Here is a 17,840-nt window from a genome sequence, read left to right as displayed (position 1 = left end):
CAGCCCTGTAGCCTTTCGAAGATAAGCACAGACGTCTCCGTACCAATCCGCAAGACTCTACTAGACTTGCTCATGACTCGTGATACCTACGTGAACCTAGTGCTTTGATAACATGTTGTCATGGCCCAAAATCCAAAAAAGGCCGTGATGGCGCCAGAAACCACTGTCAGACAACCCAACCATAATCAATTAACTTAATTACCTATTTTAGTATTTTTGAAGTAAAATTTTCTTCAATGAAATAGTAAAGATAAAACTCATAGAGTAAATGATAAATATTTTTAGCAACTAAATTTTTACACAATTCACAACCATTCCCAAAACCCGGTGTCACAAGTGCATGAGCATTTACTAGGGAATTAAAATAAAATACAACATCTGTTAAGAATACAAATTAGACAGGAAAATATAATAACTCTGAAGGAGATTCTGTTATTTGCGGATCGTAATATAGAATGCAGCTCACCTATATCCCCACAATTATTAACCATACCTCTATGCCCACAAGGCCGCTATACATATATGTACCTGCACAATAAAATGTGCAGCAAGTGCAGTATGAGTACGAAAATAATGTGTACCCAGTAAGTATCAAGCCTAATCTCGAAGAGGTAGAGACGAGATGGCCGACTATGACACTCACTATGGGTCAATACTATTAAATAATCATGAAAATAGAAATATTTATATCAACGTGATTCACAGAGTTAACAATAATTTTATTGAACCAGCAGAAGTAATTAAATTCCTTCAATTCCAATAATTCTCAATATATTAATTAAATCCTTCAATTCCAATAATTCTCAATATATTAATTAAATCCTTCAATTTCAATAAAAATTCCAATTTATCAAATAGCTTTACAAGCTGCAATTCAATTTCAATAAATTTTTAATTTATCAAATAACTTTACAAGCTGTAATAAACTGTCCAAGTATCGTGTAGTTATTATTATTATTAAGCACGATTTCTGCCGAGATCGTACGGCCTGATCCAGAGTTTCGTGTACACTGCCGAGGGACGTGCGGCACGATCCATAGATGCATCTATCCTGTCGAGGCATTTGGCCCGCTCCACAAGAAAGGAGGACATTTTCTTATGTACCTCCGGAATGAGAGTATATTTATTATAAGATAAATTCAGGAGAAAGAATAATTTTTATTAACAATTAATTAATTTAAATAGAAATTCAAGCATATGAGATTTCCATCATTTAATATTTTTATCTAACAATTCACAACATATATATAAATATATCAAATAATTTAATTAAGTAAAGACTACCATTTACACAAGTAATTCATGCTTTTGAGTCCTAAACTACCCGGACTTTAGCATTAATAGTAGATACGCATGGACTCTCGTCACCTCGTGCGTACGTAGCTCCCACAATTAGCAATAATTATTTAATTTAATCACCTATGGGGTAATTACCTCCTCACAAGATTAGACAAGAGACTTACCTCGTCTTACTCCAATTTAATCCACTAGTAGACCCTTTCCTCGATTATCCAACTATGTCTGGCTCGAATCTAGCCAAAATAATTCGATACAATCATTAAAATTTATAGGAATCAATTCTATAAGAAAATACTACATTTTCAATAAAATTCCGAAATTAATTAAAAATTCGTCCGTGGGGCCCACGTCTCGGAATCCGGTGAAAGTTACGAAATCCGACAACCCATTAAATTACTAGTCTGTTTGCTCAAAATATTGACCAAAGTCAAACTTGGCCTTTTAAAGCCAACTTAATGAACCAAGTGTTCCGATTTCAACCCAAACACTTCCAAATCCCGAACCAACCATCCCCACAAGTCATAAATTATTAAAGCACATACGGGAAGTTTTATTTAAGAGAACGAGGTTCTAAAAGTCAAAATGACCGGTTGGGTCATTACACGGGGGGTTTTACTTGATATGGGGCGAGGCATAAGCTGGATGAAGGAGGGGGGAGGGCGTAAGCCCCATGGATCTTTAAAAATTTTAATTTATAAATTAATAAAATAACATAATAACATAAAAAATATAAAATATAAATTAAAACTTAAAAGTTAAAAATTAAAGGAACTCATAGAAAAAAATATCTAGCATGATTCTTAAGTATAACTAATGCATACAAATCACGTATAACGTCTTTAACTTTCAAATAATTAAACTCCACATTTTACCTTCCTAAAAGAAAATAATTAATAAAATCTTATTAGTACGATAATTAAAATATTACTCCTTCATTAATAAATACAAATTAGTTTAAGATATCAAATTAATAAAAGTGTATAACAAGGAGGGACAAATTAACTAAGACACGACCAATAACAAGTGAAGATATAAATCCGCAATACTATGTCTCATTATTAGAGTTATGCTCAATTTTCATATTTCTATCGATGAATAAAAATTTTGTCATTAATTTGTTAAAGAATTTGAAGGTCAACGATATTAATTAAGAAATTCGACACGTGATTTGCGTTAGAACTGTTAGGTGAGCCCCGAGCGTTGGGCGATAGAGGGTGTTTAGGGCGCACGGTCTGGCGCTTGGGGCGTAAGCCTTACAGAACTAAGCCCATACATGAGCCCCAAGGCGTTTTGCAAGTGCCCTGCCCAGGGGCGAGCCCTGGCTAGTCCCATAAATGCCTTTTAGAACACTGAGCCAAAGTCAATTCAAAGATGATGATCGATCAATAAATCACAATCTCTCTTTACTCTTCAAATTTACAAAAATTCTTGTGACGACCCGACTTGTCATTTTAAGAAATTACACCCTGTCCAGTGACTTAAGATCTCGAGAAGCTTCACAATATGTATTATGACCCGCGTGTACCGTCGAGTTTAGTTTTCAGAAGATTCAGAATTTAATTTAAAGAAAACAATTCTCATTTTGAAGCTTAAATGGAAAGAGTTGACCGGGGAGTTGACTTTTGAGCAAACAACTCGGAATGGACTTTCGATAATGGCAATAGATTCGTATGATGATTTCGGACTTAGGTGTATTTTCGGATTCGGATTTGGAAGTTCATAGGACATTTCGGCGCATTTTGGCGAAAGTTAAAAAATAGAAGATTTTTGAAAAATCCTACCGAAGGGTGAATTTTTGATAAAGATGTCGGATTTCAATTCCGGAAATTTGAATAGCTCTATTTCGTCATTTATGACTTGTGTGCAAAATTTAAAGTCATTCTGGATTGATTTGATACGTTTCGGCACAAAATATAGAAGTTGGAGGATTTGAAAACTTATAATTTGATTCGATACGCGATTCATAATTCCGGCGTTGTTTGATGTGGTTTGAAGCCTCGACTATGTTCGTATTGTATTTTGGGACATGTTGGTATAATTGGTTGAGGTTTTGGGGGGCCTCGGGTGAATTTCGGAAGGTTAACGGAGCAATTCGGACTTGGAAGAAGCTGTTGGAAAATGGCAGCAACTGTTGGATTCGCACCTGCGGAAATTTGGGCGCAGGTGCAACCATCGCATAAGCGAGATGATTCTCGCAGAAGCGAAATTGGCTGGGCTGGACTAAGGCCGCAGGTGCGAAACATTTTCCGCACCTGCGTAAGCGCAGAAGCGAAAGCTCTTCTGCAGGTGCGAGGGCAGCACCAGTGGACGTCGCAGAAGCGAGAATTGGCTCGCAAAAGCGAGCTCATAGGTGCGATAAAATGGTCCGCAGGTGCGCAAACTTGGCAGAATGTTAAGGACCAAAAATGGTCATTTTGCCATTTTGTTTTGGGATTTTTGGAGCTCGGATTTGGGCAATTCTTGAGGGATTCTTCACAAGCTTGGTTGGGGTAAGTATTATATATCCTAAAGTGATTTATATTTCATGAATTTATGATTATATTCATCGTTTAATTCGGATTTAAATGGAAGAAATCAAGATTTTTACAAAATCTCCCAAACATGAAAATTTAAGATTTGGAGGTCGAGTTGTTATTGGAATTCAATAAAATTGGTATGGTTGAACTCGTATCGGAATGGGTGTTCGAATTTCATGAAAATTATGTCGGGTTCCGTGAGGCAAGTCCCGCGTTGACTTTTGTTGACCTTTTGGAATAAATTTTTAAGTCGACGTATTACTATCCGGAATTATTTCCAATGAATTTTAATGAAGTTATACAATTAATTTGGATAGATTTGAGCGGTCTGGAGATCAATTCAAACAAGAAGGCGATTTTAGAATATCGGCATAACTTCAAAAAAAGGTTAGTGTCTTGCTTAACCTCGAGTGGGGGAATTACCCCTTAGGCATTGAGTCTTATGTGCCATTTGTGAAATGTGAAAAGCCGTGTACACAAGGTGACGAGTACGTACTCGGGCGAATACGTGCAAAATTCATTGAATTAAAGTCTTAAGCATTATTGTGTAGTAAATTGGGAAATTGTGGAAAATTATTAAATCATCTGTTTGCCATGCCTAAATACTTATTGTTGAATTTGTTTTTATATGACAATTTGATGTAATTGTTACTTGATTATTTATGTAATTCCGTGAATTTGCTGGTTTGATATTTATTGGAATTTAATTTCATTATGGATTTTTCCTCTGCAAATAATTAATTAAATGAGTTTAAGAAGAGGTATTTATATAATTATTGAAAATTTGGAGTTAATGAAGACTTTGCTTTATGTTGAGTAATTTTTATCTCTGTTGAATGTTTTTGGGTGTTGTACATATTGTGTGGAGCCTTCGGCTATTTGTTGTGAAATTAATTGACTTGGTTGTATCTTTGGAATTTTAGTTGCAGCCATTGGGCAAATTGTGATATGAATTGATTTTGTTATGTTGTCGTGATAATTTCCCGTGTAAATTGTTGTGCTATGTTAATTATTATTTTGAAGATATAAGGGTGGCATTTCATCGTTGATATTATGTGGGTATAGGGGTGGCATTTCACTGTGGTTGTGTTTGTTGGAATATTGATATTGTCTGGGCGGAGCGATAAGGGTGGCTATAGGAGCGATAAGGGTGGCTATTGATATTATCTAGGCGGAGCGATAAGGGTGGCTATAGGAGTGATAAGGGTGGCAATAGGAGTGATAAGAGTGGCTATTGTCAGGGACGATATGTGATGATGTGGGGTTGTGGCATCGATGATTTTCATGTGATGTTGTGATTTTCTTGTGTTTATTTTTATACCTTTTGCAATTTGTCTTGTTGTTGGTAAATTGATAACAATCTGATTTATGTTAAAATTGAGAGCCTGTGGTTATTGCCAAGCGGATTATAAAAATAAAATATGGGCACGAGGTCCGGTGAGTAAATAATGAGGATATTTGGCACGTAAATTGTCCGTGCAGTTTTGATATGAAATGAGGGCAGGGCACGAGATGCCGAGGGAAATATAATGATTTAATTATGGGCACGAAGTGCCGTGGAAATATAAAAATGGGCTGAGACCCGTGTTTACGAAAAAAATATGAAAATGGGTTGAGACTCGTATTTTTTTTATGATTATGAAATGAGGTGTCACATGGTGATTTTTTAATCGAAAGAATTATATTCAAAATATTTATTTGGAAGGATTTTTATTCAAAAAGAATTATATGAAAGAATTGTATTTTAAAGATACTTATTTGAGGAAATTATATTTGAAAAATAATTATTTCAGAAAAACTACATTTGAAAGAGAGTTATTTGGAAGAATTATATGTGAAGGATATTTATTTGAAAAACTTGAAATTATTTGGGCGTACATGTATTTATTAATTGTTGAGTGATATTTATGGTATTCTTGTTGTCTTGCTGCGCATACCATTGGTTATTTTATCCTGCCCTTATTGCCATATGTTTCCTAGTATTTTGTATATCATATTGCACATGTTATTAAACTAGTGAGTGTCTTGACTGTACCTCGTCTCTGCTCCATTGAGGTTAGTCTTGATACTTACTGAGTACTGACCGTGGTGTACCCATCTCAAACATAAGCTGATACCCTGGAATGAGTACCTTCTTGTGCACCTGCTCCCTTCTCGGAATAGCCTGAGCTTTTAGAATGATCTTTCTAAAGTCAGGGGAACAGGTCCCTTCAACAGATGAGATCCCCTCAGTGGGCACACCCAAGATACTTTCTAGAACAGCTTCATCCATCACAAAATCCACTCAATTAACCTTCAAGAAGATATTATCGTCTTCTACAGCAAATAGATCTGCGTAGAAAATGCGAACCTCCTCTTCATAAACCTTGGGACTCTGAATGGTAAACAGATGAGTCCACTTCTGAAACTCACAGATTGCAAATAACTGTTTCATGCCTAATATTTCAAGAATGTTAGCGTCAAGCGCTCTGGCCCATACACCCTTTGCTTCTTCAAATTTTCTCTTCTCTCAACTTCAGACACTTATACTTTGGCTTTCTTGGAGGAACCGGGTTCCGCGCTGTCAATTGCCTTCCACTTCTTAAATTTTCAAGACAGGGGGATCTCCTGGAATACCGTTCTGTAGTCCCAAAGTAAATATACAACTACATCACGAAATTCTTATAATTTAGACTAAATACCAGTCAGGGAAGAAGCAGGAAATTCACTAAGCATGATGCACAAAATTCACATAAACAATTAAGACATGTAGACATGTTGTATTGGACTAAACATGATAGTTACACATATTGGAATAACTCAATTAAGAATGAAAATAGATTAGTACTCATAAAAATGGTATAACTCAAAATAACAGGAAAACATGTTGCTGCTCGGTAAGAAAATAGGGTTTTACCACACCTAGCCCGTGTACGTACTCGTCACCTCACCTACACAACGCTCACATAGCACAATAGTTCTAAATCTTAAGGCTGGTGTTCAGGTATTGGTCTCTGAAGTTGGGAACGCGGACCATGGCGGAATTTTGCGTCAGCGGTGGAAGTTCGCGGGGGCGGCGGAAATTCCGCGGACAACAGTGGAATTTTGCGGGGGCGGAAGAGTTTCGCGATCAGCGGAATGCTTTTCGTGGCTGCGGTGGAAATTCCGCAGACTGCGGTAAGGCGTTCACGGGGGGATGTGAGTTTTTCGCGGTCAGCGAAATTGGAATCCAAGGAGTGCACTATAGATACTAGATTCAGGGTTTTATTTTCATATTTTGACCTAGAGAGCTCGGGTTTTGACGATGTTTTGAGGGTTTTCAAGAAAACCTACGGGGTAAGTGATTCTAATTCAGTTTTAGCTAAAATACATGATTATATCACTGATTTCATCATTTGGTTCGTACTTTGGGGTGGAAAATTGGAGAAAATAGTAGAAACTTCATAAAATAGGTTTTGAGAGTTGAATATCGATTCGAAGTCGGATTTTGATAAATTTGGTATGGTTGGACTCGTGAGTGAATGGGTGTTTGTAATTTGTAATTTTTACCCGATTCCGAGACGTGGGCCCAGGGAGACTTTTAGGGCTTTTTCCTAATTTCATGTTTTAGCTTCGAACTAATTAGTTGAATTAGTTACTTGTAGTTATATTTACATTGTGTAATTGCTTTTGGCTAGATTTGGGCCATTCAAAGCCGGATATTCATGGGTAAGGCATTGTGACTGATTTATTGAGCTTGGTTCGAGGTAAGTGGCTTTCCTAACTTTGTTGGGACTACGGAACGGTATTCCGGGAGATCCCCCTACACATTTAATTTGGGACTACGAGACGGTATATCGGGAGATCCCCTATTGTGTTTCTGTGTACTGAGTTGTTACCTTCTATGATTCCATTGTTGTTAAATTTCAGCCTTTATTTTATTGCTGTATTACACTCTATATTATTTTAATATATATTTACCAGTAGCGCCCCGACCTGACCTCGTCACTACTCGACCGAGGTTAGGCTTGGCACTTACTGGGTACCGATTGTGGTGTACTCATGCAACTCTATGCACATGTTTTTTGTGTGCAGATCCAGGTGCACCTTATCAGCCGCACTATCACTGAGCCGGGACAACTTTGGAGACTTCAAGGTATATCTGCAACGTCCGCAGACCTCGGAGTCCCTTTCCACTCTTTCTCATGTCCATCATTTTATGTATTTTTCCTTGTTAGACTCTGACGTATAGAGACACTAGTCAACAAGTGTATTTTCTGTATCTTTCTCATGTCCCCTTCCACTCTTTCTCGAAAAGTCAACAAGTCAGCCCTCGGGCCCATATGCCCGGATTTCAAAAATTTCAACGATAAGTATTACCCATAACACCACGAGCTCAAATATATAATTTATTCCCAATTCTATGTCCAATTTCATGGACAATCAAAAAATACCGAATTATGGGTTTTCTCCTAAAATCCCACAATTTCCATAATTTTCATCTTTAAATCCACATATAAACCATGTATTTAACTCACAAGATGTAGAAATCACTTACCTCAAGATTGATGATGAAAATGGCACTCCAAAATTGCCCCAAAGTCGTCTCCCATGGAAGAAATGAGATGAAAATGAGCCCAACTCCCGATTTTGAAATAACACTGCCCAGTCCGATCTTCTTCGCGAACGCGGCAAAGTCCTCGCGTTCATGAAGAACTACCAGGTTCTGCTCCCCAGTTCCTCTATGAGAATGCAAGACAGGGCCTGCGAACGCGAAGCTTTACTAGCCTGCCCATCGCGAATACGGTTGCCCATTCACGAACACGAAGACCAAATTCCCCTGCCAGGCTAGCTTCTCTTACGCGAACGCAACAAGGCGATCGTGAACGCGGAGCACCACTGCCCAACACTTCGCGAACGCAACTTCCCTATCGCAAACGCTAAGAAAAAAATGCCCCCAGCTCAATTCCTTATTCGTGAACACGTGAGACCCTTCGCGTTCGCGTAGAACAAAACCAGCACAAGCAATGTAGCAACAACAAATCAGCCAAACTTGGTTCGAAACCATCCCGAAACATACCTGAGGCCCCCGGGACCCTATCCAATCACACCAACAAGTCCCAAAATATAACACGAACCTGCTCGAGGCCTCAAATCACACCAAACAATATCAAAACTATGAATCGATGATCGAAACTTTCTTTCAACTTTCAAACTTCAACGAACGCGTCTGATTCATATATAAACATTCCGGAATGATGCAAAACTTTACACACAAGTCATAAATCACAATACAAACCTATTCCAAGGCTCGGAACCCCAAACAAACATCGATATCACCAAAGTCCACTTCACACCAAACTTAGATAATTCCAAAAACTTCAAAATGCCATCTTTTCATAATAAGCGCTGAACTGCTCCCGCACCACCCAGTACTCAACCCGAACATACGCCCATGTCCGAAATCATCATACAAACCTATTAAAACCTTCAAATCCCGATTTCGAGGTCATTTACTCAAAAGTAAAACCTTGATCAACTCTTCCAACTTAAAGCTTCTGAATTGAGAATTTTCTTTTCAAATCAATTCCAAACTTCCCGATATTCAATTCCGACTACACATACAAGTCATAAAACATGAAGTGAAGCTACTTAAGGCCTCAAACCACCAAACGACATGCTAGATCTTTAAACAACCGGTCAGGTCATTACATTCTCCCTCACTTAAACATACATTAGTCCTCGAACGTGCCAAGAATCATTTTGGAGTTGCTCAAAATTGCCGTTTAACAGCTCGTGCACCTACCCGTGCCACTACAACCCATGTGAGCACATTAGCTCAAGACCGACTAAAGGTCCTTTCTTTTACCTTAGCCCACAAGACTTAGAGCCAAATTCCAACATCAAGAATTCTCTTCGAGGCACGATTCTAACATACGAACGTCGTATCAATCTCAACATGCTGAACTCAGAACATGATCATCCACCCATGTTGCAATCACATATTGCACTGTATGACTCGTATGCCCATAATAATATCCTCCAATTACAATAACTGCAATTTTATGAATTTTGATGCCCGTAATACATCTCATAACATATATAAGCCATGTTCCAACTCTCATAATACTGCAACGATGAAAGCAACACGTAGAAGCTCATAACCACTTGCTCAATTCATAAATCATTGAGTCTCTCCGCTTGACAAGAACCATTACCTCATCCTGAACTGAATAGTGACATTTTCACTTTGATATACCTTACATAAATCCGATCGCACTGATTTCAATTCCAATAACCTTGTCTCACCCAATATAAGCTGCTCGGGCAATAAGACACCTCAAACACCATCTAAAATCTTATATGACGCCATCAATGTGCCATTAAGCTACAACTCGAATATGACTCAAAAGGTAGAACGAACTCTGGAAAAGAGCTACCCAACCTGCGTAACGTATAAAACGGCCAAACAAAAGCTATGAACCCATCTCCGAGATGAGAAACAAGGCACACAAAATAAGTATAAGGAGTTGTACTCAACATCTCACTGTTGCAGCGTGCAACCCGCTTCACACATGATACCATTGCAGCGTGTATCCTAATCCAAACATGATATTGTTGCGACGTACAACCCGATTCAAATATCATGCTCATGGCAGCATGGCACCCGCTCCACACATAACAATCAATAAGGAAATACCTACCGAGCCAAAATGCTCATACCCACGAAATGTCCGAATATCGACCACAAGCATGCCATGTGCATAAAAGCAACCCCGGGGAGACGGATAGTGCCATGTGATACAAAAACCTAAGCACAACTAAGGTGAAATAAATGACCTGCATCGAGAGAGCCATCTTGCTCATATAACACCACCAACTAACAGGATCACAACATATGTGCGAATAATCAAGATGTCTCAAAATCCACATGGAATAATAGAGTATTACATAGAGTAGCTGACACCACGAATAATATCCAGCTCCCAAAGACTCCTCCATAAGCAATGTTATGCTAAATGAACACATCCGACCTGACGTAGAGCACACATTCACATTAGATATTTCAACAAAACCTCAAGTCGATTCCGATCATCCCATATTGGGCCAATAACCTCCCAAAGATCCACAATAACCCTACCCATGACACATATGAGCAGCCGTCCAATCCAAAACAAACTCCTACAGTCCACAACCAAAGGAATAGAGTGCCTTTCAGGAATAAATTTTATCATTAGCGACAGTACCAGAATCTCCATACTTGGTTTCAATCTATAACAATCAAGTGACTAACACGTCACACCTATACGATTTTCCCATAGAATATACTCCCACAAACTTTCACACCAGGTAGCAAAGTCTGCACATCCATACCACCAACTGTACTAACTCCGTAACACAAATCAAGAATACGTAAATCAATACACAATGACTCTTACACAGGACATCATTCTCAGACAATACTAAGATGGCGCTGGCATACTCTGAACATCTTTAATATTTCCCCCGCTCCTCCGAGCTCGTGACATTCTTACCAACACCGGACTGCAACCTTGATCCTCAACCTCCAAATACCATACCGCTCACTGCACATATCATGCCGTTACACGAGAGTATAGGCGTTCAATCATAGCCCCTGAACCACCAGTAGAATAAACACTTCATTAGATAGAACCCTTTCACTTTACCTATTTCAGAAGAATAATTGCAACACGCAACCGAATTCCCATAACAGTAGAAAATACATACCTCAAGTCATGGTCTAAATCAGCATAACTCTTCAGGGATTCATTTACACATAACAAGGCCATCAGAATCAAATACCTCCAATCAATCAAATTGCAGTTGTCAATCCTGCACGTACAGCCACGAATCACCCGTATAGCTTAACACACTGAAGAAATTGACCATTTTCCATAACCATGATGATTCAAACCATTACTAACTGACATAATCTCTTCCAATTTACTCTTGACTTGCCTTCAAAATAATAATAGCCCCATTCAAAAACATAACAAAACTCAACAACACTCATATCGAATGACCCAAATCACGAGACCACATCGTCTCAATACCCATGAACCATGACATACCCTCCTCATGCACACAATAGTATTTCTAACTAGTACACCTATTCTGAAAGATCTTCTATGAATCGAAGTTGTTTCCTTCCATCTGTCTAACATCATATCGCCAACCCCCAGTGCTAACATAGAAACACTCCAAGTCCCTTTCATAATCCACTACAAAAACATAACCCCTAACCACAAAACACACCCGAAATCCTTAGACACCGCACTTTAATCCTTGAATCCACTAGAACCATTGTTGAGAGTCACCCACTCTGACCTGGTCCCGATTATAACTAAACTTCAACGCTCTGTTAGCACATGAACACTCTCAAAGAAGCAACCAGATGAATTCTTTTCTTTCTACATCATATCTACAAGAAGCATAAACTCTGAGTTATGCCAAAACCTGCACACGAATCGATAAGACAAACTGTAGCATGCATTCCTCAAGTCCTTTACTTGAATTAAACCTGATGCTTTCTTTTCTTAGTCATAAATAATCCACCAATGTACTGAAAACCGAAACTGCACATGCATACAACCACGTGACCCTATCGTAGACGATGGGCTCCCACACATAGCTTTAAGCTACAATCACATAAATCTGGAATCCACAATGGTTCCTCTTTCACAATTACCATGATCCCGCACCGTTAACCCGCCAAATTTCTCGCAATCTTTTGTTAAACTTTTCATGAACATTCCAAATTATCAGCCACAATCGATTTGACCTCCTGCTGGGTAGTGAGTAGAACTCTTCATAAAAACTTCATCAAATCACGAAACCGCTAACTTGCTCACAGGAGATAGCCCGCCTGTGGAATTCCATACCGACATATTCCAACGATGTTGTCCTGTGTATAACTACCACAAAATCAGTAAACCCTCCTGAGCCTATGTTTGCCTGCTAGCTGTAAGAGTCTGTTCATTCCTCATTGATATCAACTAAAAGTTCAACAATACATTCCAAACCCAATCACATTGCATTCCATAATGATAATCAAGCTTTTACACCCTTCTTCAGTCCAATCAAACTCCTTTCCGTCATATTCAACCTTCCTCAACACAGTAGCCACCATCCCAAATAAAAATAATAGACCTAGTCACTGTCCACCATGATCCCCAAATCTCTCTAAATATTCTCAAGGCATGTAGCTATCCTATCATGCAATCCATACGCTACTCTGCCACTCCCACTTTGGTTAAACCATCTCCTTAAGCAACTTCTCAACCTCTGATATTCATACTTTGACCTGCTAACAATTTAATCACTATGAGACACATCCCACCATGTCCTTCCTCCCCCTTTTTGCTGCCAAAATACTACCTTAAATCGTAATCTATCTTTGTAGCACCCAAGTGGATAAATTGCCACCAACTCTGAGCCTTCAAAAATATCATATCCCTCGAGCCATCAATATTAGAAGCACCGATTCGACTCTGGAGCATCCATACACCACCATCTCTGGTAACCCCTACTTAGGCTTCGTTCTATAGCACCCTACCTGGAGGCAAATCAAAGGAGACCCTAACACTGACGAGCCTTAATGCATTCTAACAAGGACGACGACACCACACAACAAATAAAAATCCTACCATGCTCAAAATATCAAGTCTCGCTGCTCCATCAACCAAGGTGTGAACATCCATTTTCCAATTTCCTTTCCTCCGCCGGAATTAAATGCTAAACCTTTAAACCAGGAACAAAGTAATCTTCTTTTCGAGTCATTCACTGCCACAACACATAAATAAGCACCATACCATTCACACCAATATTGTGCGATAACAATGCATGAACCTCATAATACACTGTGCCTAGCCTCAAAACTATAGGCAACATTAGTACTGGGCGGAAATGACAGAGCGCCCTTCCACAAGGCGGCGATAATAGCCAACTCGAACACGCAGGGAGAAACATCCTACACCAGATCAGCAGTACCATTACAACTCCTCGATACCCAATTGATAACAAATGCTCAATCTGTCCGGAATGTAAGTTAGACATGATAAAGTAAATAATACGATGGAGACTCTGTAGGCTATGATACGTAGCCTGGAATGCAGCTCACCATAAAGTCTCCTCGACATTTATGCCTACATGCCAAGATGACCACCAAATAAATCTGTCAGATCCTGCATATTTAGTACAGAAGTGTAGCATGAGTATATAAATCAACGTGTACCCAAAGAAGTAGTGTAACGACCCGTCCGGTCGTTTTAAGCTCTGGCACATTGTTGGCGGTTTGAGGACTTGAGTAGCTTTACTTCAGGTATTATGACTTGTGTGTGTGGTCGCAATTGAATTTCAGGAAGTTTGGGATTGATTTGGCAAGAAAGTTCTAATTTCAGAAGCTTTAAGTTGGAAGAATTGACTAAGGTTTGACATTTGAGTAAATAACCTTGGAATTGGGATTTGAAGGTTGCAACAGGTTTGTATGATAATTTTAGTCTTAGGAGCGTGTCCGGATGTTGATTTGGAGGTCCATAGGTTATTTCGGCGTCAATTGGCGAAAGTTGGAAAGTGGATGATTTTTGGTAAGTTTGACTGGGAGTGAACTTTTTGATATCGGGGTCATATTCTGATTCCAAAAGAGGGAGTAGGTCCATATTGTCAATTATCACTTGTGTGCAAAATTTGAGGTCAATCGGACTTGATTGGATAGGTTTCGGCATCGAATGTAGAAGTTGGAAGTTCTAAAGTTCATTAAGCTTGAATTTGTTTGCGATTCATGATTTTGATGTTGTTTGCGTGGTTTATGGCTTCGACTAAGTTCGTAATGTGTTTTGGGATGTGTTTGTATAATTGGTTAAGGTCCCAAGGGCCTCGGGTGGATTCCGAATGGTTAACGGATCGATTCTTGGACTTAAGGAAATACTAGAAAACTTCTGCTGGTGGTGTGATCGCTTCTGTGGAAGCCTGGTTGTAGAAGAGACCTCGCAGAAAAGAGATGGGCTACGTAGAAGCGGCCAGGCGTGGCTGAGGCTGGGGTCGCAGAAGCGGGCAGGTGGACCACAGAAGCGTAGTCGCACATGCGGCGAATCGATCGCAAAAGCGGCAATGTTGCCGCAGAAGCAAGTCCGCAAAAGCAGACCATTTGTCCACAGAAGCCACAAAAGTGAGGAGGAGTATCGCATATGCGGAGCTTGATGTGTGGCTATAATTCCATATTTTAGTATATTATTTACCTTACATTTTATGTGCTTTAATGTTATATTACACTTTATTTGCGCGTAATGGAGTATATTTTATGTGTAGGTACAATGGAGATGAAATTAGAGAAAAAAGAATAGTTGAAGTAATAAGTGTGCTCGAAAACATTGGAAAGAAGAAATAATGAATTAAGTAGTGAAAAGATGAAGAAGCTGGCGAGGCAAGCATCTGAGCTCGCGTGGAAACTGACGAGGCAAGCCTTTGAGCTTGCGTGGGAGCAGGCTTCGCATGGTTTGGGGCGGAGTGCATCCCACGTTGTGCCTCGCGGGGCACAGTCTGAGGTGAGCCTGATCCGGATTTTTAAGGCTTATTTCATCTCCTGGTTTGACTAGGACTTGGCTTATTTCGTTTAGGTGTTTTTCTACACATATAAATAGATATAAAACACCACTTTTGGGAGAGTTTTTGCTACCGGAGGCAAAAATAGCTTGTGGAACACCAGTTGGGAGATAGAATCATTGATTTCTACATTCCTTTATCTTTACTTTGTAATTTACTTATGCAAAATACTTGGGATATTGTTACTATGAGTAGCTAAACTCCTAATCTAGGGATTTGATGGAACCTATTGGAGGATGATTTTCCTGTTACATTAATATAGATTTGCCATAGTATTTTCTCTATTTGTTCAACTACGTCACTATTGTGGTTGGTTGAAGAGCTCTCAATCGACTGTGCCTATTTAGTGTGTATTACTTGGAAGAGAGTGCATATTTAGCTAGTTGTTGAACAACATCACTCCTAACGTATATGAGGTATCAATACGGAGGGTTTAAATGTGGGATTAGGAATAACGAAACCTTGGTGCGATCCGAGTGAGCCGTAACTTAGTGCTAGCTAGTGTAATTTAGAAGAATATGTCTAGTAAATTATGGTAGTTACTCGAGAGAGAATTACGACACTCAAAGAGCTCATGATCGGTAGAGAAAACTTAGGCAAATTTATAGGAAACATAGCGGAAAGGATTCTGACAATAGGGGAAATCAGAACCTTAGATCATTCCAATTCTTGTCTACAACCTGTTCGTAGTTAGTTATTAATTACTGCATTTTCATTACGTGATATTTAGTTAGTATACATCCAATTTGTTATTTAAATATTCATGGATATTGATTGCATGAATTTGTGCGACTCTAGTAGGTGTGCTTAATAGGTTAATTCCCTGTGGGATTCGACTCCAGACTTGTTTACCAGAATATATTTGCAACGACCGCTTAGTCCTTTTTATAAGGCATAGTTGGGCGTGACCAAATTTTGACGCCGTTGTCGGGGAACTAACGGTGTTATTAATTGCAGCTAAAGAAGTGCTAGAATTCTTAGTGTAGTCAATTTTCTTCATTTTAAACTAAACATATTGAAATTCTAACGTTTGTAGTCTTGAGTGTTACAGGTGCATGCCTAGAAACTCCTCAAGAACTGGTGAATTATTTGAAGCATTATCAGATCTTGAAAAGTTTTGAAGGCACTGAATCGTGCAAACAAGAAGGACAAACAACAATATAACTCAACAGAACGAATCGAACTAGACATTGATGACGTAATAGAAAATCAAAACAACAGAAACAATGCGAAAATCAATCAGGGTGTGGTGCCTCTTGTGCCAGAAGCATCATTGTATGATTGGGCACAACCCACCTCCGAAAATCCAGCAACCGCAATTGCAGTCCCTCAGATACAAGCAGAATCATTTCAAATCACAAACAACATGCTATATTTGTTGTAGAACAAGGGATTGTTCTCAGGGTCTTACATTGAAGATTCTCAACAGCATCTGAAAAATTTCTTGTCGATATTTGTCACGCAAAGGCAAACTAATGTGACACCGGAAGCAATAAAGTTGTTATTGTTTCCATTCTCGGTGATGGGAGAGGCTTAGACTTGGCTTAATTCACTCCCCATAAACTCCATCACTACTTGGAGGAATTAGTCAAGCAATTTTTGAACAAGTTCTACCCACCCAATAAGACTGCCAAACAAATTGATGAGATATTGAGCATTAGGCAGAGACCAACAGAAACACTACAAGAAACGTGGGAGAGGTTCAATGGTATACTAGTTAAGTGTCCACATCATGGCATTCCAGATCAGATGTTGGGCAGAGGTTCTATATGGGAATGGCAGACAGCTTAAAGGCCAATGTTGATGCTTCAGCAGGTGGAGCATTTTTGAGCAAATCATTCAGAGAATGCAAGATCCTACTTGATAAAATGGCTCAAAACTCAGGATAGATGACAAGAGACTCTACGATCACTCATGTAGTTCACTCAGTGGATTTGGACCCAAACAACTCCATAGCTGAAAATATGGCCACTCTGATGACACAAATGAGTATCCTCACCAAAACGATCGATGAATCAGGCCAGAAGCAGCAGGTACATATAGTTGACACGACTAATGGGGGCTTACGTACGCCATGCATTAACCAAATATATGCATGCTATTGGAGTGCGAAAAGTGACAACCAGCACTATCAGGAAGATATGAACTATGTGGCCAACTATGGAGAACAGAAGCAAGGTGGTCAGAATTAGGGGCAACTGAATCAACAATATAGACCAGCACATCAACAGTACAATAATAGCAGCAATCTTGGAGCATTGTGACCACGAGGTCAAGTTGTGTCATGCCAAAGGCAACAGGGATACAACCAGCAAAATCAACAGCTAGCTTATCAACAGCCTCAACAACAGCAAATAGTGAGACAAGATGATGGGTTGTCTGAAATTAAAGGAATGCTACAACAACTGATTGGGTCCTATGGAAAAATGCAAGAGAGAGTGGACG

General features: G+C 39.1%; 1 non-coding gene across 1 annotated transcript; it reads right to left on the bottom strand.

Annotated features, from left to right (window-relative positions):
* Positions 1–17,027: 17,027 nt before the first annotated feature.
* Positions 17,028–17,134, bottom strand: LOC117279976 (small nucleolar RNA R71). The gene has a single exon (XR_004510426.1). It is a non-coding gene; the product is annotated as a small nucleolar RNA R71 (small nucleolar RNA).
* Positions 17,135–17,840: the final 706 nt, after the last annotated feature.

This window comes from Nicotiana tomentosiformis, chromosome 2 (genome assembly GCF_000390325.3).
Source record: "Nicotiana tomentosiformis chromosome 2, ASM39032v3, whole genome shotgun sequence".
In the NCBI taxonomy this organism is placed as follows: Eukaryota; Viridiplantae; Streptophyta; class Magnoliopsida; order Solanales; family Solanaceae; genus Nicotiana; species Nicotiana tomentosiformis.
This window is presented reverse-complemented; position numbering and strand designations above follow the sequence as displayed.